This window comes from Thermobia domestica, chromosome 3, assembly GCF_964235325.1.
Source record: "Thermobia domestica chromosome 3, izTheDome1.hap1.1, whole genome shotgun sequence".
Taxonomy (NCBI): Eukaryota; Metazoa; Arthropoda; class Insecta; order Zygentoma; family Lepismatidae; genus Thermobia; species Thermobia domestica.
The window spans coordinates 148447863-148473137 of record NC_137456.1 but is presented as its reverse complement, the minus strand read 5'-3'; positions in this window follow the sequence as shown (position 1 = coordinate 148473137).

Genomic DNA, 25275 nt, shown 5'->3' with positions numbered 1-25275 from the left:
CAAATTAGAATTAACATTTACTGGAAAACATTCGTTATGCATCAGTAAGCATGTAGTGAGCAGTGAGCACAGGGGAAATAATTATGAAACTGTTTACTGTTTGCTAACAAAAATTAGAGACACTAATGCAAATGCGACGAAATTTTTTCTTTTCTTGGTATCGTCATGAGTTTTACACATATGTTACAATTTGATTCTTTCCCAAATAAAAAATAAATAAAATAACCTTAATGATAAAAATGACAACAGCACTTCCATGGGGTTCGAACCCACTACCTTCGGCATACAGACTCGTTGCTTTAACTAACTATTTTTTTTTAAACTTCCTGACATATTTTCTACTTCAACCACTTTTCAGGACTACTAGTCACGACAGGGACACGAACACAGAAACATCGAGGACAGTTAAAATTTTACCCTTGCTGCTACAGAGGGACTCGAACCCCCAATGGGCTTCACGTCACAATCATCAGCCTAATGCCTCAGACCGCTCGGCTACACCCACAGGCTAACTAACTGAGCTATTTGCTTTCTTACGTAAACTGAACCTGTTCTACAGCAAAGACGATTTTTCATTACGATTGTTCTAACAATTCGTCTTTTTTCTTAGGTAATTCCCACTATTTGCTCTATCTATACGTTTATACTTAGCATAGATTCATATATTTGGAGTTCGCTGATAATTCATATAATAAGACATATCAGAAATACTTCGTTAAAATTTTCGTTTGTAGATCGAATCCACGCTTCTCTTAATGACATAGATGTCGTTGCTTCGTGTTGAACTGCAGAATTCCGTCGCGTTCTTGAAAATTTCCCACTTTAGCAGAGTTGGTAATTCTCGACATTTCTGTCGATTTAATGGTTTTTGCCTCTAATTTATTTATTTTAAGCTAATATCTAACACAAATATTAAAAATGGGTTTGTTGTTAACCTGTCCTGCCGGGGGACCTTCCGAAATTTCAAACATGTAAAGAAAAGGGAGACATTTTCAAACTACTTCAAAATAAAGAGACACGTCATTTATTTTGCTGATAGTAGTACAGTTGCGAATTTATTGCTATACTACATATTGTAAAATGGTGACTGAATTTAGTTTTCGAGCTAGTTTAATTTTCTTCGTGATTTTCTCCTTCCATTTATACCCATAAAAGACAGTCAAACAAATTGACTTTCATAAATATTTTTCTCTTTTATTAATAGTTTATATGTCCATTTTGTACAACCTATTATTCCAAATTCACGTACTGCAAGGACCAAAACCTCTATAAAGAAGCATACCCAACACATTATAATAAATTTATAACCAATCAGTACCAGAAGATATTGTAATCATCTGTCTAGCATTAGAGATCGAGGTTAAATTTTCAAACTTAAATCAACTTCAAATGAAGCTTATGTGGTCATGCTTTATCAGGACATGCTACAAGGCATCGGAAATATAAGTGGAGACAATTAAATATTCGCCTGCGTACTTTGACATGTAGAGTGAGTAATAAAGAGATTGCTCTAATGCAATACTTAGATTCTGTTGCTCATTGTACACATATGGGAGATAAATAGAATATTGTATTGATGTTCTCCGATTCTTTTAGTTACTGCACTTACTTTGTTAAATAAATAAACAAATAAAATTGTATCTATGAATGTATCTGCAAGCCTACCAACATAAAGTTCGTAAGGCAAAACGGGAAAATACACATCGAGGTATCTTGTTCAGTGATAGGCAAATTCCTGGGAAGATAGTTTTCGAGAATATTCCCTGGGAAGATTTCCGGTAAGATTCCTAAAAATAGGAATTTTCCGGAATATATGTACAATCGCAAAGAAAATAGATTATATTACTATATTATGAATTCAAAGTTAAATTCGTTTTTTTGTTTTTTTTTGTTATCGTAAATTATTACTGTTGTCTAAAGAGAATTCTTTGAAAGGTATACTCTGAACGTTACTATGTTATTTTGTTAATATTTTATTATGTTTAGAGAGTACATATAAATGTATATTTACCTACAATAAGTTTTATGTAAGTAAATATGTGGAAAAATGATATAGTACGCCCACATATTTTACACCACTACACCGTTTCAATTTATATGTAAGTGCATTTTCTAAATTTGACCCTACTATTTGGTATTACAAACATATTATATTTTTGAATGTTATCAACAAATTAAGTTGGGTAACTGCCAGAAGACACATGTATTAACATTTGAGCATACATATTTATGTTGGCAATATTTGCAAGATACTTACTTATCCTCATAATTTTGCACGTAACATTGTCACGCACGATTTTTTTCGTACCTATTTCTCGAAATTTGATGCGTTAATTCACACGTAAGAGAAGTTACTTTATCTTTTCAGAAATTAAAAAAAAATAAAATCTTTGCGTTTTACGTCCCACGATTTTGCCGGTTAGGCTAAAGGAGACAGTTATTATGAGAAATGAGTCACATGGTGGAATGAAGAAAGTGTGAGTGAATGGGAGAACCCCGATAAAACCCACGCACACAGTGTTTTTCCACCACAAAGTTCACTTGGCGGAAGCAGGGTTTGAACGCGGGACCCCATGAACCAGAGTTGAACGCTCTACCACTGAACCACCGCGGTCCCCTCAGAAATTTAGTCAGAGAGAGGAAACAGACCAAGGTATATTACTAACGGTGGTTCAGGGTGTATTAATAGTACTTCATCTCTATTTCTACATAATTTCTACATTACTTTACAAACTGGTTCCTCTTCACCATTTGAAAATTAGTATTTTGCTACATTTTAGGGCAAATGGAAACGGGACAAAAAATCATTATGAGTTATATGAAGTACAATCAACGAATTTTAATTTTTTAACCTCCCAATTTTTAAAACATAGAACTAAATCCTAATAAAAGAAAATAAAGTAATTAGTCATATGTTTTTGTTTTACAATTTGGAAGATAAAGTAAAGAAATGTAAATGAAATGTATATGCCAGTGAAAAAACTCGGGAATATTCCCGTTTTCTTCTTCCTACCAGGACTATTTCCACTGACCATTTACTAATCCCTTTCCGCCTTACCTGAAGATGGAAAGTGATAACAGGATATACATGGAAGTTTCATTGCTAGAGGTCATAAGGGGAAACGGGAAAAGGCGAACAGGGCAGGAATCCCTATCAAGCATACACTACACCCACACACGTAACTTTTAATCAAGATCAATGTGTTTGGTATTAGTTAAGCATGAAACATTCCTTCTTTGTTTCCACCATAGATCACTAGGAGAGTTGCGCCATATGTTGAGAAAAAATCAGTCTTGAATTCAAACTGCCGCACTCTGTATTTTATACAATTGTCATATTATACCTTGATTTTACATTATATTATTAGTATAAGTGCTTCTGAGATTTTTTCCACTTTTCGAGTGGCAATTACGTGTGTCTTCTAATACAAGAACAGTGTTATAATTTGTCAAGGAACGTAATTTTTAGGTGATATAAGAACTTCAAATTTTGCCATATCCATTTCGCTTAAATTTGAGTAATCTCTTAAAACGTGCAGAGAAGCTCCATATACATGCGACTTATATACACGCTCAATATACACGCGAATACCATATTTGAACTAGCTTGTTAGCATGAAATATTAAGCTTTTAAACAAAATTCTAATTCTGTAAAATTGTTTAAATGAAACATATAAGAAGCGATATATAACTCAATTTCAGCAAAAGAAAAAGAAAAAGAAGATTTAGATGCTTTTGATACTAGATGCTTCAAACCTTCAATATCAAGTAAAACAGATAGAGGATAGTATACTATACATCATAGCAGAGAAACGTGAGCAGTAGTCCAGATATAAACAAAGTAATTTGAATAACTAATAAAAGATTGATTGAAACAGCATGATTATAATAAAGACCGAATTACACGTGAACTTTATGATGAAGAAAATTACATGAACTATAACATTACGGAAATAGAAGAAATTAAGAAAATTAAATTTGAAAGTAAGAAAAATTATTTGTAGAATACAAAATAGTATATTTTATAATTAGTTTCGGCCCATATTAAATTTAGTTTATAGTTGAAGTGAAACATCTTTGCTGATGTAGGAAATGATTAGATGAGCAGAAACAGGACACTCCTTTAATTATAAACATGGAAAAAACAAGGAGACTGAAATGCGTTGCGTGGAATTCATAATTCAAGATCCATCTTTTCTTAAGACTATATAAACTGTAAAGAATATAAAGAAAAGTAAAATTCCTTGTTTGATATGATTCCAGACCAAGTAAGTAAAGCGAGATACTCTATTTTACCGAATCACTAGATACGAAAACATTTAATAAAAGAATCAAATGAATATTGATGAACTACTTTTAAATCGTTTCTGAACTAAAGTACAATGGTTTCATGATTTTTGTAATGAGTATTTACTTCGTATTTTAGTCAATTTAAAAAGAAATGCAATGTGTTCCCAGAAAGCTAGAGAGTTGTACGTTAATTTACGAAATGAATTTTTATTCATTTCCAGAAAACATAAATCAAATTGTTTCATCTAGTAATCAAGACTGGGGTTATGTAACAGTACGTCCTGGAGCCCACATGTTCTATTGGTTGCATTACACAACAGGAACAAGGAATTACGCAAAACGTCCTCTAGTTATATGGCTTCAAGGAGGGCCCGGGAACTCGGGAACTGGTTTTGGGAATTTCTTGGAAATAGGTCCTTTCGGTATTAATTGTAAAGCTAATAAACATACCTGGGTAAGTTACTAGATCGCTGTATCATATTATGTTTAAACCAATATATTCTAACTTGTTAACTTGGCTACCTCTCTAATTTGGCCATCTTCCTACCTTGACCTCATCTTTAACATACCTGTACTTTTTTAAAGAGAATATACACTATTTTTTACTCTATAAGTTGGCCATTTGTCTATTTTGGAACTTGAAGTTGGCCACATTGAATACATATCAGTTTCATGCTGTTAGTGTTTAACTAACCTCTGTATTGGGGAAAGATTGGATGTCAGAATATCCGGCAGTACACTGAAAAAAGTCTATAATTTAAGGAGACTTCTAGGTTATTGCGCTTTCTAGTAGGAAAAGTATGAAAAGACTAGAGTGCTACGTCCTGGGATGGTAGTGTCCTACTTAAGTGTTCCTAATTATAACATCCGAATTTAGTATATTGACAAACGTTGCAAGATACATGATTTCCGTGCTGTACCATGTTAAATACGAGTATTTCACTCCTATTTAAGTAATACACTATTGTCCAAGGCCATTGCATTCCACTCCTGGTAAGATACTTCCAGCATAAAATGTATTATCCAAAATTCTTAAACCCTTGACAGTTTTAGTCAGTCTACAAATCATCTTTTTTGCTATTGTGCTTTGCAAGGTCAATGAACTCAAGGAAGAAAGGGACAGAGGTTATCCATTAAAAGTAACTACTCCAAAAATAAACGAGGTGTTGGTACCAAAATTATAGTAGGCGAAAGTGAGTTTCACACCCTAATACTGTCTCCACTATTTACATAATGGCAAGGGTCTTTCTGTATATGCAAACGGATGTGAAGATATAATTAATTATAACATTAGAAATGTGCAGTCCTTTATTACAATTTATAATAGTTATTGTTTCAAAATGTTCTTATTTTCAATTAGTTAACCATGTGCATAACGTTGACCACTTTTCAATGGAGCCGATGGTATCCAACAAAAGCAGGAAACCTGAATATTTTGGAAGCAATGATTAGGAACGAGGCTGCTTCCTTGTCAACTAATGGTTGCAACGGTTTATCACAAACATTGGACTCTAACTGCACCGGTGTGGTACTAATCGTGGTGAAATTTGAGTTATAAATGAAAAGGACTAAAGTACCTTATACAATTGAAAGTGGTTGTGGAACTTCATTCGTGATAGATCTATAGTGCTACGTTTAAAATGAAGAGACATAATAGTTTATCACCTACCTATATGTAATAATAATGAATATTGTAATTAGCGAAGAAAATTTTTAAAAAATCAACTTAGGTAAAGGATCACGAAACTCGTTACTTCCCTATGTCCTGCAGTTATTGTAGTTGCTAGATCTTCTTTAAGACGATTTATCAATTTTTACAAGACTTTTTCAAAGTTTAAAGTATCAGAATTAATTTATCGCACAAGTAAATGAATTATTTACCTATTTCATGAAAATCGTGGATAGTATTGCCCACGAGATGAGAATAAAACTTTCTCGTCTCATTTTCATAAATTTTATGGAAGATCGTCTCATGACGATCCTCGGAAAACTTTTCTAGTCCCATTTAGAAAATTCAGTTCCAAAAGCTATAACCTGTTGTTTTGTATAATTGTATCGAAAAGATATAGTTAATAATAATTTCATAGGAAAGTGTGATTTAAAATCATAATCTTTGTTGAAGTATATTATGTAATGACATACATACCATTAATCTAGAATCTAGTTAGTGGTAATTTCATCGAAAAGTGTGATTTAAAATCATAATTGTGGTTGAAGTATGTTAGGTAATGAATTACATATCTTTAAACGCTGGTAAATGCTCTTCGCGATGTTCGTGAGTAACACTAACCACAATTATTGGTAGACATGAAATTAAACTTTGTTGAAATTCAAGTGGTATGAAAATCGTTTTGTCTGTCCTAAAAGGAGGAATGGATTTATCCCAGTTCATGACAATCAGTACGCAATTTAAAATTAACCAAAAAGAAATTAGCTACTACTGAGTTTTTCAATACTAAAAGTTTTATCCTATTAGTCACTTATGTCGAAAATAAATATTATAGTAGACAACCCAGAAGTAATGTATGACTCTAATGAAATTATTGGTGAATATTTCATTGACAAAATTGTTCTACTTACATTTCTTAGCAAATATGTAGTGCATTATACAATACTGCTTTATTAATGGGTATTTTTATATATCCGGTACATACTATAAAGTTCATGTACTGTTCGTGTATGTGTATACTGAATATGTTTATGATGTATCAAAGTTTGTATTGGAAGGATTACAAGGGGACTATTAGAGTAGGGAACACTATTTAGAGGGAAGCGATTATCAATGCAAATATCTTAAATTTAGGTGGATATTTTAAAATAAGATAAATGTCATGTTACACTTATTAAGGCTAGAAGATAGGAAACATTTATAAAGTTGGACTACTGTAATCAAGTTCTTTACTTAATTTCTTCATGTCTACGTTTTACACCAGATCTCACTTAGAAACTCCATTCACATATTTCAAACTGCGCAAACTACCTTTAAATGATGCGTGTTCTTTTAAATATCATCATACGCTGAATTGAGTTGAACAAAGCCCAGAATATATAGAACACGTTTTTATTTCCCTCGATCAATACTACAGCTGTCCCATTTAGTTTATGAAATCACCCCTAAAATTTAACACATCATATAATTGTTATTAAGATAGAACATATTTCTTCATTTAGATCATATAAATATGTCATGCAATTAAGAAAACACTCTATTCGTAAATATGACATATGAAAATTTCGTTCACGATTTTGATAATTAATTAGTATGATAACATTGCCAAATAATGGAGCAAGTGTATTCCCGTTTTAGCTCTTATAGGGAAAATATCCTAATTCGCGGTTCAAATCTTCCTGAATTGTGACAAATGCAAGCGAGACTGCAATGTCTGCATCGTTAATAGTAACTGTGCTTATGTGAGGTGGTGGCCAATTTGATCAGTTAATTTTAAAAGAAGAATGTGATGTTAAAATGAGATTTGATAATACAAGAACATTCTATACTCAAGACACCTTTTTTAATCTAACTGGGTCGATACGATAACAATTTCTAATTGTTATGTCAGTATAATTAACTTTTTCAACAGTTACTAAATCTAACTGACGGTGATAATATGGGATGCAGGCGGGTTTCTCACATGGCGAAACGAGACAGGACAGAGCCCTTCTAATAGAAAAGAACATACTTCCCACTAGAGACATCCCTTTTTCGACTTCTCAAGACAAGATTCCTTTATTTTTGTATCGATTAATCTTGTCTCAAGTATTACACAGATAATTATAATAAAATATAATGTTGTTGATCATTTCAACTGAAACTTTAGTAACCAACGATTTATATTTATTTATTCCATAAACTTTCAGAGAATACGAAGATATAGTAAACTGATATTTTGGCTTGTCATTCGCCATAACCAATTATGCGAAATAAATATTTTTAATTAATTTTGTTTTGACTTACAGGTACACTATGTCAATGTACTTTTCATTGATTACCCGGTTGGAACTGGTTTCAGCTATGTTACCTCTTCTACGCTGTTGTCAACAACAAATAAAGAAGTTGTCGATGATCTCATGGTTTTTATAGAAAAATTTATGCAGGAACATTGTGGGTTTATGTCTTCCGCAGTCTATATATATGGCCAAGGCTATGGTGGAAAAATAACAACTTTGCTTGCTCTTCAATTATATGAGGTAGTTACTGGCATAACTATTATAATAATTTTAATTTGGAAAGTTTTCCACTTTCAATTTGAAAGTACAAATGAAATGAAAACTTTGAGTTTTACGTCCCACATTATGACGGTTATGCTAAACGAGACGTTGATGTTGAGCAATGAATGAAATGGTGGCATGAAGAATTTGGGAAACGGGAACACGAAAAAACACACGAGCACGATGATGTCCGCTACGAAGTCCATCAATTTTGTATAATAACACAATTCCTACATGTAATAATAATAATAATAATAATAATAATAATAATAATAATAATAATAATAATAATAATAATAATAATAATAATAATAACAAGTGGAGTTGTAATTAAAGTGCTAGCTGGTTGTACCATAATTGATTGAAAGAAATTGATACTTTATTCTGGATACTGCTTTACACTTCGCAAAGAAAACTTATTTTGAATTGCTTTATCCAGTAGGTTATAAATGCTGATAACTTAAATAATTAATACTTTTCTAACCAGATTATATACTTATTTATTAACATTGAAACAAGACGTAACAGTTTCAATATCGTAACATTATCTTCATCAGACTATAACTGAAGGAGTTAACGTCGGATGAAAATAATGCTAACTTCTTGACATTTTTACGACTTGTTTCAGACAGGTAGCCCTTGGAGACCAGAAATGAAAAAATAAGGAAGGATAAAACGAAATGAAATGAGAAAAACAAGAATATTTTTAAATTTAAAGATTAAAAAACAACTACATAAACTTTTGGTTACTCTTTCTTATTGCCGAGGAGATTTGTATTACTAGCAATACGTGGTGGCGAGGTGAATGGGATATCCTGGAAAAGTCAGGGAATTCGGAATTTTCTTAAGTTACACAATTCTTAGAATTTTCGCTACTAGTCAGGGAGATTCCAAGCTTCTGAAAGCATAATGCCGGTTGTATAACTGAGTGGACATTTTTTATCATAATTTTTCGTCATCGCATCCTTGCAGTATCAAACATGTTATTTCAGAAACAATTTTCTACTACTCCTTTAACCTGTCAATTGGAACAGACGGTAGTTGAATGAACAAAAAAAGAAAAATTTATGTGAAAAGAAAGTTCTGTTAACATTTGATTCAACACAGAAAGGAACGCAGATATTGTAAAATATTTTACAAGACACTATTGAGTTTGTGCACTCATGTCCATACTTATTGTCATATCTATGAAAATGTTGCTCTAGGAGTATAACTTGATAATGAATTCGTCCGGTATTTCTCATAATGGTAGTATGTGTATGTTCGGGAAAGACATGTAAGTCACAAATTTTCTCAAAAGAGCAGTAAATAAGAACAATAAAACAAAAATAATATTTTCTTGTCCATCTACCAACATTTGGTTTTACTCACCCTAATTTTCGTATTTATAATTTTTTTTTCCTATGAAATTTACCACAAATAGGGTCTATACATTTCCCGATTACACATATGGTATCAGTATTCAAAGTATACCTGCAAAATCATTATCAAATTATATTCTCATTTTGGACATGAGTGTACCCTTTATAATAGTGAATATGTACTTTTTATAATAGTTGAGCTGTTCGTAATGATAGGAAAATTGTTGTATTTGAATGAACAGGGGAAGAACGTAAATATTTTAAAATTATTTTCAATACGTTGTTTTATTATTTTACCCGAGATTTCTTCGTAGTTTGTTATTAAAATACTTACCAACATATTCTCATTTTATTGTCCTAACAAACCAATATATGTTGATAGTAAAGTAGTTTAGATTGATTAGGCCTTCAGTGTTTCATACCACTTCCTCCCCAAGCCCCCGTCACGAAATCCTGGCTAAACGAAACATTATGTGTTCCAGTAAAATAATTTAGAATGATCGAGCTCCTGGTGTGATGATCGCAGTATTTCATGTCACGCCCCCCCCCCTTCACGAAATCATGGCTACGTGCCTGCTAATTTAAAACTTAATAAATAACTATATACTCTGGTCACAGTAAAGGTAGATGAAGTTAAATGCTAATAACCTAGACATAGTGAAAAATAGATAGGATCTTTTCACAAAGAAGAGAATAGTTTTAATACATCCGCGAGACTCCAAGGTTAGTTGTTCTCAGAGAACGACGAAAAATGAGTTTCCTCGAAGCTGAAGCCAAGAAAAATTATAGTTTCATGTCTGAAATAAAAACAAATCCCATGTCGTGTTTATCTTTGCTCAGAATTAAGATATCCAATATGAATTTTCGAAATATTTCCCTAAATGATTTCTTGCTATTCTCGAAACTTACCCAAAGTGCTCTCTCTATTTGATATTAAACGCACACGTGTAAGAATTCTACAAATTCCGAAGGAAACTTGAAAAAGTAATACAAAATTTCTTCTCTTTCGATTCTCTTCTCACGTTTGGAGCAAAATTTCTCCAGGTTCCTATAGTGTAGATATAATGAAAGATATGTAGATATAATGAAAGATATAAAGCTTGAACTTCTTGGATGCGACGGTTCTTATACATGATGAAGAGCGAGAAGATATTTCACCATTCTTTCCACTCTGTTGATCTTTAAGCTTCACAAAACTCCATCTAACCACACCTTAGGAGTCAAGAATAATATTTGAGGATAGTTTCAATTGATTCTACAGTAGAATTTAGACGATCTGACGATACGTAGGAACCTGTTTATACCTTTATCCTTTAGGAACTAGTGTATATTTCACTAGGGTACGCCATAATCCTATCTTAGAATTTACAGTGAGTATAGGTGCAAAACTTGAAATGCGCACAACTAATAGCTCCAGAGATAAGTAGTAAAAAAAAGTACCGATTCTACCCCACTCAACTCACACCCATTTAGTTGGTCCCAACTGATGCAGAAAACGAATTTACGTGATACGTGATGTCAGACGACTCCGGTACGAGTGGAGAAATTGAGTCCTCTGTTATAGGGGTGTATTCGTTCGCTCATACGATTCTTTTTAGGGGTGTATGCATTCCCTTTTACGAATCCTTTTTCAACCCCTATGTATGACGTCACACGTATCGCCCAAGTGTGGAGAATCGTACATCCCCCGTAGAACGCGTTCTCTTTTATGACTACTTTTTGGGGTGTTTTCGTTCTCTTTTATGACCATTATTTTCAACCCCTAATTTTAACATAGCAGAAATTACTCAAGACTGTGTAACATAGCAGAGCCAATTAAAAGAGTTTGGCATATTTTTCCAAACCTATTTTAATAAAGCAAGAATTACATAATTCTACGTAACATAAGAGAAAGACTACTAACATAATGGAGGTATATTCGCTTTCATTTTCAACCCCTATTTTAACATAGCATAGGTTTGACAAGGTATAGTAAGCTTTTAGGTGTGTGCCTTTTATCAACCTTATGTAACATAGCAGAGAATATTCTAGTGTACTCTTTCTCTTTTATGACCACTTTTTAAGGCTGTAATCGTTCTGTTTTGCGACTACTTTTAACCCTATTTTAAAGTAGTAGAGTTAATAAAAGAATAAGCTTTATTTTTCCACCTCTATTTCAACATATAAGAAATTACATAAGACTATGATCACAGATAACACGATCGCACTCCTGTGTAACATAAGAAAGACTACTAAGATAACAGAGTATAATGGTTGTGTACTCTGTTCCCTTTTATGGCACTTTTTCAACACCTATGTAACATACGCTACATAGCATTAGACCATGAACACATTTTCCAACCCTATTTAACATAGCAGAGATTTGACCAAGTATAGTAAACTGTTTTATGACAAATTTTAGTGGTGTACTCGTTCCCCTTTATGACAACTTTTTGGAAATCCTATTTTAACATAGGGGAAATTACGTAAGACAATGAACACATAATCCACTCAGAAATTACACAGAGACTACGAACTCTTATTTTCACAACCCCCTATGTATAAAAGAGTATGGCCTATTTTTAACCAATATTTAACATAGTACAGATTACAGACTCTATTTAATACAGCAGAGAATACATAAAACTATGGACTAGTAGGAGTTTGTATTCGTTCTTTTTTTGAGCTCCTTTTCAAGCCCTATATCAACATAGCTTGAAATACTGAATACAATGAAAGCAATCCAATCAGATATTACACAGAGACTACGAACATAGAAGAGCCAATTAAATACTATGAACACATTTCCAACCCCTATGTAACATACCAGAAATTACATAAGACTACGAACACAAAGCAGACCTAATAAAAGAGTTTGGCTATTTTTCCACCCCTATTTTAACATAGCAAAAATTACAGAATTCTATGAGCACATACACTATGAACGCAACCCTATGTAACATAGCAAAGACTGCTAACATAACAGAGAATAATGCGGGTGTTCTCGTTCCCTTTTATGAGAACTTTTTCATAACACTATTTTAACAGAGCAGAAATTACTTAAGACAAATAACATATTTTCAAACCTTATTTTAACATAGCTGAAATTACATAAGACTGTGATCACGTAGCAGAGCTAATGAAAGATTATGGCCTATTTCTAACCCCTATTTAATACAGCAGTGAATGAACCAATAGCAGGAGTGTACTCGTTCCCTTTTATCAACCCCTATGTAACATAGCAGAAATTACAGAAGCATTCATCTAGTATTGCATGTCCCAAAACTACAGACTATCGAGATCAAAAATAAGAAAATGTAAACCCGAAGAAATCGTAAGCGCAGCAACGTATTGAGAAAATTTTCCACATTTGGAAATAGGTCGTCCACTACTAGATGTCCCAAAAGTGCTGACCATGAAGGTCAAAGGTCAAATATTTAAACTCAAATAAATCGAAAACGGAGCAACATATTGAGGTGGTGCTTCCACATTTAGTAACTGGTTTTCAGCTACTACATGTCGCAAAAGTACTGACTATCGATGTGAAAGGTCAGATATTTAAATCCGAATAATTCGTAAACAAAGAAACGTAATAAACTTGTGTTTCCACATTTAATAATACATAATCAACTACTATGTTTCTCAAAATAATGACCATGAAGGTGAATGGTCAAATATTTAAACCCGAATAACTCGGAAACGGAGCAACGAATGAGGTGATGTGCCAAAATTTCTCACCATCGTGGTCAAAGGTCAAATATTTAAACACAAAAGAATTCGTAAACGGAGCGGCATATTGAGGTGCTGTTTCCACATTTAGTAATATGTTATCAACTATTGCCTATATCAATGTTACTGACGATCGAATTCAGAATTCATATAACTAACGTTTAATAACTTGAAAACAGAGCGAGGGTAAATTTATGTGACCTATTCAGTTTTGTACCAAGTAGAAAGAAGCGAAGATGGCCTACTTAAACAAGATCAGAATTTCTGTAGTTTTGTTGCTACTCCAATAAACGAAAGAATAAATTTGGGTGTTCTACTTCTTATACCAACCAGAAATAAAGCGAAGGAGATCCATTTTAACTTGCTTAGTATTTTACACCATCTTGTACTATTTAAATAAATAAAAGAATAAAAGTGTCAAACCAGAAAAAACGAAAAAAGACCATTTTTCGTAGCTCAAACAAACGAAAGAATAAATTTCAGTGGCATATATACCTTTGTGCCAAAGAGAAGAATCCAACACGGACCATTTTAACTGACTTAGAATTGTATTCTTTTTGTACTATTTAAGCAAATGAAAGGATAAATTTGTACAAACTAGAAAAAGCGAAAAAGGGCCATCATAAGTACCTCAGAATTTATTTATCTTTTGTACTTCTCCAATAACTGTAAGAGTAAATTTGGGTGTACTATTTTTATACCATTTTGCACTTTTTAAATAAACAAATTAATAAATTTGTGCTTATCAGAGAAATCAAAAAAGGACTGTTTTAACTAGCTGAGAATATATGTACCATTTTGTGCCATTTAAGGAAATGAATAAATAAATTCGCGTGTTTTATTTTCTTTTGTAACAACCAGAGAAAAAGGCAAAGAAGGACCATTCTTATTTTCTTTTAATTTTATACATTTTGTAATATTTAAACAAACAAAAGGTTAAATTTATACCAACCAGAAAAAAATTAACATCGAATAAATTTGAGTGTATTATTTCCTTTTGTACCAAGCAAAAAAAGTGAAGAATGAATAAATTTAGTTGGTTTCATTACTTTTGTATTAACGAGAAAAAAGCGAGGAAGGTCCACTTTAAGTAGCTCAGAATTTATGTACCTTTTGTATTACTCAAATAAACGGAAGAATAAATTTTTAGTCACCACAAAAATTGAACAAGATGCATTTAAATTAGCTCAGTATGTTATACCTTTCTCTACCATTTAAATGAGCGAACGAATCAGTTTGTACTAACCAGAAAAGGTGAAGAAGGGTCATTTTAACTAACTCAGAAATTTATACCTATTTGTGCTATTCAAATAAACGAAGAAATAAATTTAAGTAGTCTACTTTATTTTTGTATCAATCAGAAGAGAAGGAAAGAAGGTCCATTTTTGACTGTCTTAGAATTTTATACCGTTTGTAATATGCAAACAAACGGAGGAATAAATTTGGACTTACCAGAAAAAAACGAAGGACCATTTATCTAGTTGAGTTTTTTATACCTTTTTGTGCCATACAAATAAACAAAAGTATAAATTTGTACTAACAAGAAACATTGAAGAAAGACCGTTTTAACTAGCTAAGAATTTATGTACCTTTTGCAACACTCCAATAAATGGAAGAATACAATTAGGTTTTCTACGTTTTGTACTCACGAGAAAAAATGAACGTCCACATTAACAAGCTGAGTACTTTATACCACTTCGTACTATTTAAATAAACAAAGAAATAAGTTTATACTAACAAGAAAAAGCGGAAAAGGACCGTTTTAACTCTTTTAGAATTTTTTTCACTTTGTACTACTCAAATAAACATAGGAATAAATTTGTGTGACCTATTGAGTTTTGTAGCAAGCAGAATAAGAAAAGAACTAGCATTTTGTACTAATCAAATAAACGAAAAAATAAATTGGGATAGTCCATATAGTTTTGTAACATCCACGAAGAAAACGAACATGGTAAATTTTAACTAGATGAATATTTTTTACAATTTTGTTACTCAAATGAATGAAGGACTACATTTGAGTGACCTATTCAATTTTGTACCAACAAGAAATGCCATTTTCACTAACTCACTATTTTATACATTTTGTGGTATTCAAATACACAAAAAATAAGTTTGTACTAACCAGAAAAAACGAAGAAGGACCAGTTAAATTAACTCAGAATTTAATATAATTTAGAACTCTAGTATTCAAATAAACAAACGAATAAATTTGTGTGACCTATTCGGTTTTGCGACAAGAAGAAAAAGCAAAGAAGTACCGTTTTGTGCTACTCAAATAAAAGAAAGAATAAATTTGGGTGATCTATTTTATTTTTGTACAATCAGAAGAAAAGCAACAAATTTTCATTTTAACTAGCTCAGCATTTTGTACCATTTTGTGGTATTCAAAAAGTCGAAGGAATAAATTAAAGTGGCCTATTTAGTTTTATACCAAGGAGAAAAAGCAAAGAGATAACATTTTAACTTGGAATTTTATACAATTTTCGGGTATTCGAATAAACGAAGGAATAAATTTGAGTTAACTATTTAATTTTGTAGCAACCAGAAAAAAGAGACTTTTAACTAATTCAGCATTTTATACCTTTTTGAGGATTCAAATAAACGAAGGAATAGATTTAGTGATATGTTTAGTTGTGGTACTAGATTTTGTACTGTTTTTTTTTAATATTTTTGTTACCAAGAGGAAGGGCCATTTTGAAGATTCGCACTCCAATTTTTGTGATGCAAATTTGTAATTCAACATTTTATAGTATTTTTTGTAAAAGGACAGCCATTTACTATGTTTGTGCACTTTTTGTATACCATTCCAATCTTTTGTACCAACAGAAAAAAATATTCCGTTTACATTCTTGTGCTACTTCGGGTGTGGTAAACCTCTTGGCACATAGACGAAAATGCTAAGCAAGTTTGACTGCTAAATAAATTTTAATTGCCATTCCTGTCATAAAAAGTAGCACAATATAAGCAGGTTTTGCCTAATGAAATTACACTGAAGCAAAGAAGTAAAAAAGTAATATGATACCCCTTTCCCTTCCACACCAGCAAGTGGAAGGGAAAAACTTTGCTATATGAAAAACGAATTTGCACTCAATACACTGTACCTTAAGACCCTGTGTATACTAAAAAACCGAATGTTAGGTAGAGCATTCGTATCGTTTTCTTTTTTATTTTATTTAAAGTGTAATAATATTGAGATGCCTAAAGATCAGCAGCAACACAGACACTAATGGTTTTGAGAGTTGAATAATTCAGCACTTCATATAGATTAAGAGCAAATATGTAACTGAAAACTTTTTTTCCTTGCTGAGCTGATTTTTACTTTATAACTGAGCTGATGTTTCCTTGCTGAGCCTCTTCTTCGTAACAGCATCTCCACGGTAACCCAATCGGAGTGCTCAGTAAATTCATCCTTTTTCTAATATTGTCATAGTACGTGCCATTCATTACTTTTCTTTAATACGTCTCCATCCCTTAGTAGCCTTAAATGTTATGGAGTCTGCTCTACAGAATGGAGTCTGTTCAACAATTAAGTTAAAATTGAATTATGACGCTACTCTATTCTAATTGAATGTACTTCGTCAGTAACCAATGGCAGGTCTGGCTAGTTAGATCACACGTTCAAATATTTAGTTAGTGACCTGAAAACTGGAATTTAGCGTTCCGGTATTATTTTGTCCTGTAACTAAACGTAAGACTTAATGTACTAAATGTACGTTCATTAAAATATAACAATGATCCTTACTTAGTGACGGTATAGGCAATTAAAATTTATTTAGCAATGTAACTTGTTTAGCATTTTGGTCTATAAGCCTAGAGGATTGCCACACACGAAGTATCACAACAATGTCCTGTTTATGTAAACGGAATACTTGTTTCTGTTAGTACAAAAGATCCGAATGGTATACAAAACGCGCACAAGGATAGTAATGTGGCTCTCCTTGTACAAAAATACTGCAAAATATTAAATTACAAATTTCCATCACAAAAATTGGACTGCTAAATTTTTAAAATGGCCCTTTCTCCGGAAGACACAAAAATATACAAAATCTACAAAATCTAGTACCACAACTAAGCAGGTTACTCGAATCTATTCCTTCGTTTATTTGAATCCCCAAAAAAAGTATAACATTCAGAGTTATTTAAAAGTGTCTTTTTCTGGTTGTTACAAAATTAAATAGTTAACTCAAATTTATTCCTTCGTTTATTTGAATACCCGAAAATGGTATAAAATTCTTAGTTAAAATGGTATTTCCTTGCTTTTTTGCGGTGGTAAAAATGAAATAGGCCCCTCTAATTTATTCTTTTGTTTATTTGAATACCCCAAAATGGTACAAAATACTGAGCTAGTAAAAATGGACATTCTTTGCTTTTCTTCTGATTGGTACAAAAATAAAATAGGCCACCAATATTTATTATTTCTTTTATTTGAGTAGCACAAAATGGTACGTCTTTGCTTTTTCTGCTTGCTACAAAATAATAGGTCGCTAAATTTATTCCTTCTTTTATTTGAGTACTACCAAATGATATAAAATTCTGATTTAGTTAAACCTCAAAGCGAGTCGTAAAGGGAACAAATACACCCCTATAACGGAAGACACAATTTCTCGACTCGCATCTGAGTCGTCTGACATCACGTATCAGGCGGAACTGGAGAATTCGTCTCTGCTTCAGTTGGGACTGACGAAATGTGTGTGAGCTCACTGGCGTAGGTTCGGTGATTTTCCTACTGCTGTGATAGGTAACTGAAAAGAACTCTTCTTATTCTTTTCAGAGTCTATTTTCTGCGTCTGAACCAAAGCCCAACTATGTTGAACATTAGTGAAAACTTTCAATATCTTGCACCTAATGCTTTTCCATTTCTTGTAATGGGCAAATCAGTGGGAATACTGTTTTTGGAATTGTAAATTAATTATATAGATATAGATAAATGTTTTCCCATTCTTCCTTTTCTGTGTGGTTTTCTTTATTTTGTATTTTCACTTATTCATCTTGTAACATAATTATTGCAGTTATATCAACCATGCGAAGTCACGTCGGAATAGCAACTGAAGTTGAGTTTGGTTTATACATACTTGTAGTGTGTACGGGATGGAAATAATGTTGAATACATCAAAGTTTCCAACAAAAATTCATACTATTCTAATTTACTATACTACTCTGATAGCAAGCAGACGAGAAACCTGGGAATGCAGGACGGTGTTATGCATCAATTGACCAAGCGCCACTTTCCGATTTTTGGGATTCTTACAACAGTGAGTAGGAAAGAATGTAAATAAATTAAAATAAATAGTTTGAAGTCTTACTATTTGTTTAATTTTTCAGGAAAAGCTATTCGACCAAGGGCCAAGTACTGGATCATAATGGGAAAAGTTCTTTATTTCCTTCAATATCTAAGCACGGTTTTTTGGCGCTTGGTCAATTGATGCATAACACAGGCTTGTACTCAAATCCTGAAGAATGATGATCTTTGAAGAAAACGCATTCTGAAAATATTACTAATTATGGAAGATTTCACATGACACTAGAAAATATAGCAGTTCCGCTTCCTCTCTTTCTCCTCAACAAGTAATCAAAGAATTGTTATAAAGAGATTCATGGAAAACATGTAACAGTGGTCAGTGGCGTACTCATAATTTACTCAACGAGGAAGCTAAAGCTCACAAGTATATATCGTTTCAACATTTTTGGATACACATCGGTCTATTAAAAATAAAGACCTTTGAAAACTTTTAGAAGTTTTAGAATATACACAAATTATAATAGATTATTAAGATATACTTGTTATTGTTTTAGGCAATCCACCGTAATAAGATCAAAATGAACCTTGTGGGTATTACCTTGGTTGGAACATTTCTATCAAATCTTGACAGTATACTAAATTATCCATCAAAGGCCTACTTTTCAGTAAGTTTATTTTATTCTAATTAGAAGGCTAGAACATAACGGAATAGCAATAATTAAATAGCATAGATCACATCCTAGTACATTAATAGCCATATTTGTGGCTTATACGTACACATATTGTTATGCAAGTAATGAAAACACTTCAATTTTCCAATGGTTAAGAAGTACTATGTACAAACACTTAGAATGTATGTGCAGCATCTGACCTTTGTTATCGATGTTTAAGGTGATCGTCGGAAGAGATACAGCAGAACCGTATGTTAAAGCGACTTCAGTGTGGTAATGCAAAAAAAGAAGCGTTTCTGAGTTTCGAAGAGCCCAAAGTCTAAATCGTGTCACGAGCAACAACATCCAAAGAGCTGACGGACTTGAGAACTCATGGCAAAACAACATCGGTGAAAAGAAGAATAGATGGAAGGGAAGATACAGTTAGAGGGATCTTCGAGATTTGAAGAGGAAATTTGCCAAGGACCGTAGAGCGAATGCAACAAAAGTAACTACGGAATTCAGCCAGCATGTCCAACACCTCCTACGATAAATCATAGTCCGATACAGGTATTTTTCCTGAACATTTTAGACCGGGTTGCAATTTCTACACCCTTTATCACTTCCAGCAACGTATTAACGCAAAGAAACTGATGCCAATAATATAGAGACAGTGTTTGGAAATTGAAAGAATAGTTCGATAAGTTGTTTTTCATTCTATTTTAAACAATATACCGTGCTTATGTATAGAAAGCATCTAAAAAAAATTCCCTCTTCGTATCATTAAAATGTACCGGTTTTATAATATTGTAGACTATAATTGTCTAGTACTTATTCAACCCCACCCATCGACCTTTTTTTAGCAGGCTTTGTAAAATTAGTGCTGGTGATCTTTTATATTGTTAGTAAAGTTAATAATAACTACTGCATAAATATTATATTATCTGGAAACATACAAAAGAGAATATCTCTTTTTCGTACATTGAATCATCTTATTCTTTGGTATTACAGTAAATCATTGCTAATACTATTCATTAATCTCAAGGGAGCGAAAAATCAAGAATTTTTGTTAAGTGGAGACTCAAATTATATTTTTGGAATAGTATATTCCACATATTAACCATTTACAGTGTATAAGTACATACGTAATTGAAAAAATGAAATGAAATCTTTAAGTTTTATGTCCCATGGTTATGCCGGTTAGGCTAAAGGAGACGGTGATTATGAGAAATGAGTGAAATAGTGGAATGATGAAAGTGGGAGGAAACGGGAGAACCCCGAGGAAACCCACGCACACGATGTTTGTCCACCACAAAGTTCACTTGGCGGGGGCTGGGATCGAACCCGCGACCCCAAGCACCAGAGGTGAACGCTCTACCACTGAGCCACCGTGGCCCCTCATACGTAATTGAGTATATTGTGTTTATTGTCATAGAAAACACTACAGTACTAAATTAATTACTGACTAAAAATTATAGGTCATTTTCTAATGAACAATTTCTTTATATAAAGTTGTCACAAATGGGAATGCGAATGCCTGGTAACTTTACGGCCAACTGTGGTCATAGATTCCTTGAAACTAGCGGTCCATACGGATGTTGTAAAAAACGTTCTAGCGATCAAGGCGTGTAACACTTCCTGGGAGGTGAGCGGAATGATATTGTCCTCCTCACTTTCTTCTAATGACATTTTTTACATCAGATTTCACTGGAGAACACACTTCAATATCGTCATCTGCACTAACACGCTACTTAAAATTAACTCCATTGTTCGCAACTTCTTGTGGAATATTCAACTTGTCAGGTGAAGTAGTGTCATTGTCACCATAACTTGTCAATGGGATTAGTCTTCATGTTTCGAGGCTCTGCTAAAAGAGTTGTGTATGTGTTGTGATGACATGGATTCCCAGGATGCGGCGATAGCTATATTGCATCAAGCACACTCTTAGTTAGCGTCTCCGTGTCCTTTTCAGCAGCGAGAATACCAGCTCTCAAAACTTGCTTGCAATTGGACTTCTTCACAAGAGCAATGATGCCTTTTCCAAAGGCTGAAGACGACTTATTGCACTTGAGGAGGTGGGAGTGAGCCTTTACATTGTTTAGATCATGTATGTCATGGGCTGTACAATTGTCCAATATCATAAGAACATGCCTATTCTGAGCCGTTTAAGAAAAGAAGCCACTTACGAAATGATGAGCTGTCGGTCCGAGCTTTCTTATGGTGAGAGTAAATGTAACGTAAAGTGTCAATCTTTATTTTCGTCAAACAACGTGGTTTCTCGGACTTACAGATCACTCAAGGACAGTGTTTATCACTGCCGTCTGCATTACACACAAGGTCAAAATTCAATTGTTGCTTACTGTGTGTTCTACCATGGCACTTATTACCTTTTATTCCGATGGTACGACTTGCGAAAAGATTGTAAGGAAACCAAGTTTCGTCCATATTATAGATATCACACGAAACACTTTTCTCATTTGGTCAGCTTCATACAACCAGTTGTTGGCTCCTTTTTTTATCAACTTTACTTGCCTCACTAGAAATTAGTCCTGGGAAATTGAGTATCTCTTACAGCCATCCAGTGGAATAAGTGAAATCTTGAATGTCGAAACTTTTTGAAATCTCTTTTGCTTTTGACTGCATTATACGTCCACTTAAAGATACACTGGAAGTGGCATATGATTGAGCAATTCTGAAAGTAAAGGTGTGATAGCTTCTTACTTAGCAACGCGAAATCGCTTAAATTTGTTTCCGGAACGTGTTCCAGAAGCATTGAGACTTTTTCGATGAACTTTAAGCATTGTAGAATAGGTTGTGGTTTGCAATTCCATAACTTTCGACAAATGCATTTTTCTTCAAAACACCACGATTTACTGTAAAAGGAATTTTTAGTTTTGCTTCTAGAATTATGTCTGTCTTCCTCTTCGCCATAAATACCATCTTACTGCTTGTAACTTAACGTTACTCAAATTAGCTAGCTTCTAAGAATAAAAATGCACTTTTAAGTACAGAATTGTATTTATTGTTTGAAGCTCATAGCTGAGACAATCACGATTGTCCAGCAATGTTACTCGTACTGTCTATATTTTAAAGAATACAGTATATTATGTAAAATTTTGAATTGAACGAGATGGGACGTAATGGTATTTATTTCCCACTGCGTTACTTTAAGTTACGTCTCCTTCTCTACCAGGTAACATTCTGTGTGCATCACAGAAGAAAAACAACAAAAAAATATGAAAAACTGAAAATTCGTGTTAAATAAAAAAAATTAAAATCTAATGACACAACGGACTGAAAAACAGTTCGTAATTCGTTCTAACCAAACTTGACCTTACGCTCTAAAACCTTATGTAGGATAATGTGACTTCCTACCAGAATTGAAATTTTATTGACTTTAACCGACAGTTCGCCTTAAGCGAGTTCGTGCTATTGAGTTTATTGTGTACTGCGTACATTGTATTATAACATATGACCTGGTTTCACTGTATTACTATTTACACAATTTTCGGCAAATTTAGTAAACTGTAGAATGTAGTGATCTTTTTAACGTACTTTATTGAATACTAGCTGAAATAACCATTGTTTGCATGGGGACTGTATTTGGAAGCCAACGCATGTCGCAAAATCACCATTCATCTCACCGACCGCGAAAACTATAGATTACACACTAATATCGGCCATTTTGGATTATTTTTACATTTCTCGGTGACCCCTCGGTGACCCGCGGCCCACAACCGAATGGGGTAAATGTGGAAGTTAGTGCGATTGGAGGTTCATCATTGATCTCAAAGACTATGAAAACTATGAATTTCACATTCAGTCATTTTCTGCTACTTTTACATGTTCCGGGAAACACCCACCTGAGACCCCCTGGTTCGAATTTGAAAAAAAACCTTCGTCCTAGTCTGGGGCCTGTCCCAAGGTAACCGTGACCCAAATTTGGTAACTCTGGGTCCACTCGTGTGTCCCCAGTCTGCATACAGACAGACACACAGACAAACAAACCCTTTATTTTATTTATATTAGATATATGCTCAAATATATACTTGTTACATTATTGTTATTGATCTTTAGTATGTTGCTATAGAACTATTTTCACACTAATATATGCGTCACTGCTGGAAGTATTGTATCAATCTAGGAACATCTGTCAATTTCAGGAAAGGATAAAGAGCAATAGATACAATCTGCTAGTTAAGTATAAAATGTACCTTTTAACATATTCAGTAAATAAATAATACACTTCTAGTAGAAAAACAATAACTAACATTACTGGGCACTAATAAAATATTTTCTAGTGCCATAAAAGTTCGTTTCCTGTATTTTGGACAAATCTACAACAACAACTATAAAACATTATTGGCCACTAACGGAATGTTATTGTATTGTGATAAAAGTTGATGTTCTGTGTTTTCTAGAAACCTACGAGAACAACTATCTATCTTTGTTGGCCACTACCGAAACATTTTTGTTAGTTTTAAGGAACTTCGTTTTATGTATTTTATAGAAACCAACGAGAACGATGGCCAATAACGAAATATTGTAGCATCCGAAAAGTTCTTTGTCTGTATTTTTTAGAAAGGTACGAGAAGAAATCTAATCTAACATTTTTGTCCAGTAACAAAATATTTTCTAGCGTCACGAAAGCTCGTTTTCTGCATTTTCTAGGAAACTACGTATTAAAATTTCCTTCAATATTTTCAATTTGTTTACCGTGATGTCATCTAGCGATTGGTATGTTTCTAATCTTAGGAAAATATTATAGTTAAAACTTTAAAAATAGTTTAGAAATTATAATAATTTTGGGATATAGGTATATCTCATTAACCATTTTGTGTCCTGTAGCATTGCTATTGCCATAATAAAAAATTGAAGAAGGTTCACTTTAGTTCAGTACTAGTATTATCGGTTAGCGTACAGCGTCTTTTCTTTTTTAACAGAAAATCGGTTTTCTTGATTTTCTCAAGAACTATTCATAAGGATTTACTCTTACCTAAATCATTTTGACCAGCTAACTAAAACTTGCAAGTTTGTATAACCATTAATTTTGAACATTTATTTCTTTTTGAATTATACTCTAGTAATATATTATATAATGTACTTGCACTGAAGTGTTATTCTCCTTATAGGGTTATGTCGATTTAAAGGGCTACGGACAAATATATACTCTCGCTGAGGCAGTAAAAGCTGCTGCGGATTCCGGCCGTTGGTTAGATGCATATTACGCTGGTGGCCAATTATTTTCTACTCTAGATGAACTAAGCGATGGGGGAAATGTGTATAACATACTGTACAAAGCAGAGTGCAATAAATATTCAACATATATGGCTAGTGGTAGGTATTGAGTTTTTAATATATATATAAGGTAAATTACCAAGATAAGACCAACCTAACAACTTTTGTCTATATATGAAACAACATAGCAGACAAAAATCCAATTTTAACATTTTAACTTTGTCTGAATCTTTGCTATGCTGTCTACAATATATGCTAATCTGAAGATACTGACCCAACTCCAGATTGACTGAACCATACAAAATAAAAGTGCCTTTAATGAGCCTTATTACAGTAAGATTACCGCAATAGAGTCCTGCTTCTTGTCCCTGAAAATATTGCATACGCAAATCAAATATTCACGAAATATTTGTGATTAACGTGTACTAAACCACTGCTCCTTTCAAGGAAAGTGTTGTTCTGCTATAGTGGTCTATAACAAGAGTGATCTATTATGTCTTTATCAGGCTATTACAGTGCTGAACATCCTGAAATGCACTGTGAACTAGTTCACGAGCACCCAGAAATGATCAAAACGCG